The sequence below is a fragment of the Pseudopodoces humilis genome, chromosome 8, assembly GCF_049639895.1.
Source record: "Pseudopodoces humilis isolate 2021_Gansu_Grassland_sample_001 chromosome 8, ASM4963989v1, whole genome shotgun sequence".
Taxonomy (NCBI): domain Eukaryota; kingdom Metazoa; phylum Chordata; class Aves; order Passeriformes; family Paridae; genus Pseudopodoces; species Pseudopodoces humilis.
Window position 1 is genome coordinate 31,637,602 of NC_142207.1, and position 9,991 is coordinate 31,647,592.

The following is a 9,991-nucleotide window of genomic DNA, read 5'->3' on the forward strand; positions in this document are numbered from 1 at the left end:
ATCCCAAAAGAAAAACATTTCTGCAATAAGCAGAGGAAAACCCAAAGAGCCACCAGCTACTCTTGTGTTCCACTGACTTGCTTTTGCTATTAATTAATTAACATTTCTTCAGGAAGGCACCTCAGAAATTCTGTCTTTTTTTCAGAAGGGGAGTTCCTATCCATAAACTTGATACTTGTTGCTAATTTTTCTAACTTTGCTGCCTCCTCAACAGGTTAAAAGAAAACCAAAAAAAACCACCCAACCAACCAAACACAAACCTCACATTACTTTTACTGTTATTTACTGACTTAGCTCAGAGCTTTTGTACTACAGACCTGATCAAAGCAAAACTGCAGGTGAGTTAATAAGTTCCCAAACTCTAGATGGGCAATAAACGAAAAGCTTGGTTTATGAGTACTTTGATCAGTAAGTTGATAACTTAGGGAAAAGGAGGATTTATTTTCTCTTCTTGATTGCATAATGTCACACAAGGAGTGAAGGATAAATTGTCTTTAAGATGCTACAATTTTTTTACCAAATGATCAGAGACTGGCTGCGCAGCACTTCTGCTTGTTGTTGGAAATTGCAAAGCCAGGCCATAGGAGCAACACAGAGTCAGGGGTTACTCATCCGACGGGAATCTTTTGTCAAACCCTTTCCTCCCTTCCAGCTGACTGCTGTTGCAGCTGTTCCGTGCCTGTCTGTCTGCTCCCCATGTCTGGGCTGTCCAAGTGAGGCTGCCTCTCGTTTCCCTGACTCAGCACTGGGCACCCTCTCCTCTCCTCTCCTCTCCCAGGGACTGGAGTCACTGGCTGCAGGCGGCGGTGCTGCTGGCTGGCCCCAGCTCACAGCACAGAGTCCATCAGTCTAGACAGCCCCAGAGCAGAGCCACAGCTCCCTGCATGGCACCACAGCCCCCAGCCTCCACCTGGGAAAAGAAAACGAAGATGTCAGGGAAATGAATCCACAAACACCAGAGGTTTATGTCCAAAAAGGAGACAGAGGAGTCCTTTTTCTTTATTCGAATAAAGGGAGAGGCCATGGGGCATTCCCCTGGGGTCTCTCCAATTTTTGGAGGGCACAGCCTCCTTTTTACCCTAATTTCCTGGCTGCATGTCCCTCTCTCTCTCCCCATTGTCTGAGGTACTTGAGAGAGACAGACTTCCCAGAACACCTAAGATTACTCTCTAATGTATAACCCTCCCTCTTGATTTTTAATTCTTATGGAATTTATGTTTTTTCCCCATTGTTTCTTTCATCTTTCAATATCTAATTTCATTTATCAGCAAACATACAGTTTGCTTGCAAAGGCAAATATCTTTTTTTCCATTCATCAATCAGTAGAATCCTTCCCATTGTTTCTTCTATCTCTCAGTGCTAGTTTTATCTACCAGCAGACCCACAGCTTGTTTGTAAGGACAAGTCCATCATTCCTTTCGAAGTGTACAGGCTTGGGATACACTTCTAATCAAAGCCAATCTTACTGTAAATGAGAGAAAGTGCTTTCTGTTGCAGGATAAGCCAAGTGATTGATTCCATTGTTTGCACTGAGCTACCCAGTCTGACAGAATCCTGAACAGAGGAGTGAAAGCCAAAACCAGACTTTGCTGTTTATGTAGAGCAGCAAACATCCTTCCAGTGAGGATGTGATTTTTCTTTCCTAGTTGGTTTAGTTCTCAGCATGACTAACAAATAGATAAGAAACAGGCAGTAAGATCATATTACATAAGGCAAACAAATTAATTGCATGTTTCTATATTTACTTGTTACCTGTAGCTTTCAGTTCTCAGGCTAAGATATCCAGGGGTAATCAACAGATATCCAGGGGTGAAAATCAACAACTAAGAAATGGGCAGCACTCGGATTCCTTCTAAGACACCAAACTTTTTGTCTGTATTCAAAACAGAATACAATTATTTTGGAATTGATGGAGTCTAGAGACTCTATCCAACAGATCAAACTCGTATTTCTGTTATTTGTCTTGTTAATTTTTACTCAGACAACAAGCTGTTAATGCAGCTGAATAAAACTTTGTAAGATGCAAAGCACTTTTGGTAGGCAGGTGTTATTTTTTTGCTATTCCTGAGTGTCCAGCCTGTAACATAGACAGAGTATTTCAGAACGCTTTTCCTTTGAGTCTCCACCTGCTGCCCTGAAAAGCAGCAGCAAGAAATGGACAAAATGCCACAATTCAGTAGAAACTGCAAATGTGCAAAACCACTGTGATCCTACTTCAAAGAGTCAGCAGAAGGTCCTGTGTGTAAGCAGTGAACTTCAGCCTCTAAGTGGATTCAGTGCTTTACAGGACCAGCAGAATGAGTATCTGGAGCAAAGAAAGGATCACCACTCATTTGTTCATTGAGACTACTGTTAGTCTCCCAGAAAAGTCTTCATCAATGTGAGAGTTTTAGTAACTATTTTGCTCTCGTGCCATCCAGACACTTGGACTTTTCACGAGCCTTAGCTACTCTGAACAGACCTTTTAAGAAGTAACTCAGTTTCTAACAAGGCAGTAGAAAACAAAGTGAAAAATGGGCTTCACATATTAGTTTGCTTTGGTCAGTTTGTGCCTTTTTATTTCTGTTTTGTTTAATATTATCTTTGATATCCATCAGGAAAAATAAAACATTACATCTGAAAACTGTGAAAGCATTAAGTGGTGAAACATGAGGAAACAACTAGAGGTGTTTAGGCTTGATTTGCTGTATTGCTCCTGTGAGCAATTCACATCAGCCAAATCTCATTTGTTTGTTAGCAAAAGCTGTCCTTAGCCTTGGGCTATGGAGCAATGTTTTCACTAGGACAACAAGGGTATGGCTACATTTGTTAAACCAGCTCCTAACACAGGGTCTGAAATCTCCCAGTTCAAAAGGAAGTGAGCTGTACCAGTTGTTTTTTCCTGATTTGTTCAATACTGATACCTGTATTACTCTAGTGTTAGTCAAAGTCTTTCTGCAATACCCTTTTCATGTTTTATAGAGTGCTCATTACTCACCAGGCTTTTTCTTTTACATTAGGATTTCATAGCATCAAATTCAGGGACAGCACTGCTTGATTTACCCAAGGATTCATATTTCTTCAGTCTGACAAAGTTGGTCATTATAAACCACATGTGACTCAGTTTTTGCTTCACAAAGCACTTCACCAGATTAGCAAACAAATATATCCAGATGCCACTCAGTCCCAAAGACTTAGATATATTTAAAAGATATTTTTAAGGAGTACTTTCCCCCTAGAGAAAAGGTTTGACAGGAAATAATGTAATAAGGGAGAAATGGATCAGGAAAAAACCCAAACAACAAGCTCTATAATATTCTCTGTATCATCTCTCTGAAAATGTTTTCAAAATATGTGTGCATATAGAAGATGTAACAGAGACAAAAAGCTAAATACCACCGTGCTCTGCTAAGACAGAGGGTGTGGGAACCCTCTCAGAGGGAAAACCCTGGGAAGTCACCACACCTATCCCCAGTAGTGCAGTGCCCTTAGATAATCACAGTGACAAGATTTCCTAGGAATGAGCCATGGAGATATTGGGCTTCTGGGTTTTTTGGTGGGAAAGGTCTCAGGAAAGCTTTTTAGAAGGGGATGGGGAGAATTTGCTAATCTAGAGAGTGTGATGGAATTGGCCTTCTGCTCCTAGAGTGGGAAAAGAGATGAAACATTGAAATCAAAAGGCTGTGGACTTGTCTCGTGTGGAATATGTCTACTGGGTATGAAAGTCCTGTACTTCTGCTTCTCCCATCACTGAAATGTCTGTCCTGACACAGCAGCTGTGCAGCCCATGAGATGGAAAGCTCCAGCTCCCATGTGAGTTACTCCTGCAGTGACTGTTCCTTTCCAGGCCAATTCCATCACACAGAACTGCACATGGACCTGTACTTCTTCCTAATCCACCCTTCTGCCTGTATCCAGCAAAGCTTGCAAATGCACAACAGTCACAATTAATACCAGGGTGCTAACAGTACACTTGATTAAACAAAGAATCATCCCTCCTATCTCCTCATCACTCTCTCCTCCCCTTCTTTCTTTCCTGGAACAAAGGTACAGTGCTTGCTGGATGCCATGAATTTTAACTCTACCTTTTTACATTCACAAAGCCCTCTAGAACACACGGCTTTTATGCAGTTCCCTGAAGGTGAGGAAGAGATCTATTTATTCTGCCATCATCTTATTCTTAGTTATACCTTACTCTCCCTAAGAACCTTTTCCTTCTTTTGCCTGCTACTGTTTTCAAACTATTTTAAGTACTTTTATTTTCTGCTGAGGCAATCATCCATGGCAAGCACGCACACAGGTTTTATTTAGAAAGTGGAAGTGCCTATGTCTGGCAGAAATTCTTGTGGAACAGTATAATGCTGGGACAAAGAGATCACTTCCCCACACACAGGCTCTATAGGCACAGAAGATGGGTCACTTTCTAGTTTATTTCCATTTATGGAAAATTTCCAGATGACAAGAGGCATTTCCTAGGTTCCTTACATTCTTGACTGCTTCTAGTTATACAGAAATACCAGAGACCACTGCTCCCTGTTGTATCCCCGAGATATTATTATCCTTGTGTTTAGTGCAAACCAACTGCCATTTAGTACAAATAATAGCTTCTTATGCCCAACTTTTGAATCTTTCCCCCAAACTTCCTATTTTTTTCTGATTCTTTTCCATGACTTTTTCATCGTGCATTTTCAAAGGAATCTAACAAGGCTCTGACTCACAGAACAGTCGTGTTGGCTTTTTAACTGATCATTCCAGGCACATAATGCCACATCTGCATTGAAGCATCTGTCCCTCCAGTGCTCCTGTATTACAGTAATGCTTCCACATTCCTGCTGAAGGATTTGGAACAAAAACAAGTTTAAAACTTTCAAGTTCCCTGGGAAAGGAATAATTCTTCAGGCTCCTCTGTGCTTAGTAACAAGCTCAGACTTTAAATGTGTTGAAGACTTAGATAAAAAAATAGTAACAGGATGCAGAGCAAGTAGGATTGAAAGGCAGTGGAGGAATGAAGTAGAGACAAGTTCCTTTCTATCCAATACTCTGAATATTCTTTTATTCAAATACGAAAGCAGTAAAAGATGGTAATAATATGAACTGACACTGAAAGAGGTATTTCCTTCCTCTTGTCTCTCAAGAAGCATTTCAAGTGTTTGAGCTCAGGCATTCTCAACATTGATACACCAGCTCCAGCCTCCAGAAGACACATTACCATCTTACACAATGGTCCAGAGTTCAAACTTCCTCCCTCTTCCCTAAGCAGAAATGCCCCTTTCTCCCTGAAGAACTCCAACTCACCCTTACCTTGAAGTTATTATATTTTGATCCTCCATGTCCAAGGAATTCTTCCTGTCTGGCATTAATATTAAACCAAAGCATATCCTTATCTATAAAACATTGTACTGGTGACTATACCATTGTTGAGTAAAATAACAAAAATTTCCCACAAGGAATAAAACTAAACATAGACCAACACATAATCAGGCCTCTATCCATTCTAACAGAGGGTTTGGCCAGGGGAGTGAGGGGTGGGGGTGTTTGGTGTGGATCTGGTTTGTTCTCAAATTTGCACTGTTTGCTTCTAAGCCATTGGCCTGCCATTGCTGGAGTCACTACTATTGAGTCCCAGCTGGGTGCTGCTGGTGAAAGAACTATTTCTGCATCTATCAAACAAGTTAATGCTGACAACAGTTATCAGTGGTGGAAACTACAGACACTTCCATGCCCTGAATAAAGAGCACATTGAAGCTTTTTCCTTCTTGCCTTCCTGGGGGAAGATTCCTCATTCCACTTCTCTCAGCTGCCCATACAAAGAATGGGCAATTATTCATACACAACAACTGTTGTGCACAACTGTAATTTGGTATTTCTGTGTGGAAGGCACTGTGTGGGAACTGCCATGTACAGAACACAGACTCCTTCTATTGACAAGGAAAGGACTGAAGAGCTCATGGTGTAGGGCTGATAGTAGCCACAAAGTGCAGCTCTGACACCTCCCAGGTGCTTATTCAAGGAAATAGTTCACAACAGTGAGACCCTTACAGTTTATAGCTCCCTCTAATTTTGACTTTAGTCTGTCAGAAATTTGAAGAAATAATTTATGCTCTCTTCCTTCCCACCAGCCTTCCTAATCCTCCTTGTGTTTGGAGTCACATTAGGGAAGCACACTGACGAGGATACTGTTCCTTGCCCCAGGCCTGTGCAGGGAGCCCACAGGGGGAAGGCAGCAGCTGCCTTCACAAGGACTGCTGGGCTAGTTGATATGGATTAGAGAGGTCAGTCAGAAGAGCCTCCCCCCCCCCCCAGTGTTTATACTCAGCAGAGGGAGAAGACAGCAAAAGATAGTGAAGAAGAATGAAGATTAAAGGTTTCTTGCCTAGAAACTTGGCTGTTGTGTGATTTTAAGGAGGCATTAAGTTGCAACTATGGAATTTTTAAAATGGAGGTCATTCTTTTTCTGTCTACTGCTCCCAAATTAAAGAACTAAACTACCTGTCATGTCAGAGATCACCAAGATTGAGAGAAAACAGTGATTGAGAGCTTGCAATGGATTTGTATTACTGTGCAGAGACCAAACTACCACGGCCTTTTTTGATCCCATCTCTGTCTGCCTTGTGTTCAGAGCCCAAGAAGGGAAACCAAGGAACAAAACAGAACTGGAGGTGGAACGTGAAGAGGACAAAAATTCTCCTAGAAGAGCAATCCTGTCAAAAATGTATTGTAGAGGCCTGAAAAATGTAAGTTACAAGCTGATTTCCTTCAAGAGATGTGCTACACCCATATTACATGCTGGTAGACAGCTTAATTAAAGCATAGGCCCAAGGATGCAGCCTCCATAGAACATATTTCCCTAATGGCTGATGGTACAAACAACATGGTTTTGCTCTGGGAAACCTTCAATAGTAATTTGCTTACCTCTTTCCTTCAGGATTGCTTCTGTTTTTTTCCTTTTCTAAAAGCTGTGATGCTTTCTTTTCCATTGTTTCTTTCTTGATTTAGGAGCCCGTCTCAGTCTTGAAGTCTGACTGGGTAACTCGGGGAACACCTCTAAGTTTTAAGCCAGCCTTGCTCAAATTTAGGTCCAAATGTATTACAACATTACATTTTCAACCACAAATGTACAATAAAGAGATTACCTCCAAGGTATCTTTCCCTAAACACAGATGAGATGCTGCTGCTGCTATTTTATGATTGAAAGAACTGATTACTTTTGGCATTCATTTCAATAATGTGCTATGAAGGAGCCTATTGTGGTCACATATTAGGGCTGTAACATCATAAATGAATAAAACATCTTGGCCTTATTGCTAACACCAGCAACAGCTGCTCTCTGTAAAAAGACAGAGCATGCATTGAAAGGAAGAAGTAAATGTGACAGGCTAAGCCAAGGTCAGTTCTAAGCCTGCAATACCAGTGTGGGGGAAAAAGAGAAGGGTCACGTGCAGATATCACAGTAAAAGCACTTAAGGTGATCACAGCTCCCCAAAACACACCTGGTACCTAACCAGAAACAAAGACTTCATTCAAATGCTTCATTCATGAAGCATTTGCTTCACAAAAGATTCCGCTTAGTAGAAGCCCATTTATAGCAAAAAATCAAGCATGTCAAGAGAAAGCTTTTAATTTTGAAAGTTTCTAGCACTGAAGTACATCAAGTTATTGTGTTCTTCACAACTGAAAGACATCAGCGTCTCTTTTTACACCCCTTTTCTCTATTTGGCATTAAGTCAAAGCAAAGGCAGGCACAGGATATGACATCCTGGAAGAACCCAAGCTTCCAGATGTTCCAAAAAAGATGTAGCAGAGGTGTGGAACTCCTGAGTTTCCAAAAGTTGGTTAGAAAGTTGAGGGATTCAGGAGAGAAAGAGGGAATGTACACTCGAGAGAGGCACCACAGGCTCCATCTAGGAGAGGAAATGATAAAGAATTGTAGATAAAGAATTGTTGGAAGATAAAGAATTGTTGGAAGCTCCGCAAGAGAAGCACTCCTGAGCAGTGCACAGGCTTGTCCTTCTCCTACCTCTTTGTTCCTCAGGTGTCTCTTTTTGGGAACATCATAAATGGTCCCTTGTCTGATGCTGTGCAGTTGCTGTCACATGGGTTTTTGCAGCTCCTCTGGCTTTCCCACATCTCATTTTCCCAATTCTGTTCCAATTCTTATTCATTTTATTCAGGGGATTATTTCTCCTGAGACACTTCAGGTGAATATGTATGTGATTTTTGCATATCAGAACAACCCCTTCCTCTCAGCTCAGGGCTGTAATAATTTCACTGTGAGGAATACAAAGACCCAACCTTGTAAGAATTTTAGTGTAGTTGCTTGAGCACTCTGCAGCTTCAGTAAGTTATTACAAAGCAGCATATGGGAGAGGAATAACAAATGATGTTTGTGAAACCTCCAAGTATGTTATTTGCAAGATATATAAGCTTAACAAAATTAAGCCTGCATTACTATATTCAGGTAGTTTTTAAAAGGGGCATTAGCATTGCAGAAGAATTAGAATTCAGCATTCAGAATGTCTTGAACTCAGCACTCAGAAAGTAAGTTTTTGAAAGCTGTTATTCCACATCCAACTAAACTGTGAAAGAAAACATGAATAAAAACATACTGATTTTTAAGTGTACATTCTTTCTGTAACCAACACACTAAATAAACACAATCAATTATGAGAATACCAAATTGCCAAGGTAAGTACCACTGCTTGGTCCAAACTTCTATCAGTAATAAAACCTCCTCTTGATAAACACAGTTGGGGAGCACTTTCCATTAAGAAATGGCAACACTTCTATTACAAACAACTCATAGATAATGTAATATTTAAGGTCAATTTTGACAGTTAATTTTAACTTTTTCCAGCCTTTGTGAACTGTTCATTACAAAAAAAAGTAGGAAGCTGTGAGTAACAAAGCTGTGAGTGGCAAGCATAAAATTCAATCACACAGGCTTTAAAAAGCTCCCAGAACTTCAAAGAATTTACAGCTAGCCAGTTTCAGCAGTTCAAGCAGTTTGTGTGTGTGACTGAAAGGGGATTTTAATATGCACTGAAATTTAAAACCAACCAATACTCTACTCCCACAACAGCAAATCCCTGCAAGCAAAGGCGTGGGTTTACTGCAGCACCTTTAACTGGTTCTGTTCAGTACCAAAGGTGTTTTCAAGGCAGTGCTACATGAGTGTGTTCCCCCAGTATTTGCTCAGGCCACAGCTGCAGTTGTGCAGCACACAGCACTCACCCAAGTTAGGAGGAAAACAAGGTGATACAAACACTGGCCCAGGCTGCAAGGGCTAGAAACCAAGTTTATTGCAAAGGTGTTTCTCACCTGGTTTATGATGCTTCACGACAGCCTGTTCTCAACCCTGCAAGTGTCCTGAACTGAGCCTGCCTGCTCTTTTAACAGTGAAATATTGTATTCTTGACCCATACAGGCTAGACAGTCACTGAAGATACCATTATTTATGGATTGAGATTATATCTCATTCTTCCAGAAGTGACTCACTGACTTTTTATCAGAGTAATTTCAGGAAATGTGCATCAGTAAGAACAACTTAGTGACATCACATCTAAGTGAACTCCCTTCTGTCACACTGCTCATTTCCTGAACATTAATATTTTATCTACCCCAAGCAACATCTTTGCATTCATTTTCAATTGAACATTTATTGACTGAAACCCTGTGAGCCACAAATCCAAGGTTCTTTAAAGGAGAAGATTAAGAACTTTTAGCAGCCCATATGAAAGCAGGAGGAACATGTAGCAGCATACTGTTCCCCACCCTCAGAAGGCTGAATGCTCCCCTGACAAAGGGCTCCTGAAGAGCAGTCACCCTGCTTTCATGGTTGGAAATCTGGGCAGAGCAAGGCCAGCCAGGAGCTGTGCCAGAGTAAATGGAGAGGAAAAAGAGTGAAAACCAAACAGAGACAGCCAGCTATTGTTTCCTGCCCATGTGCAGTCATCTGTCAGTAGCTACTGCCTAGGAAAATCAGGTTTTCTTCAGCTAACTTACAGATGTTCAA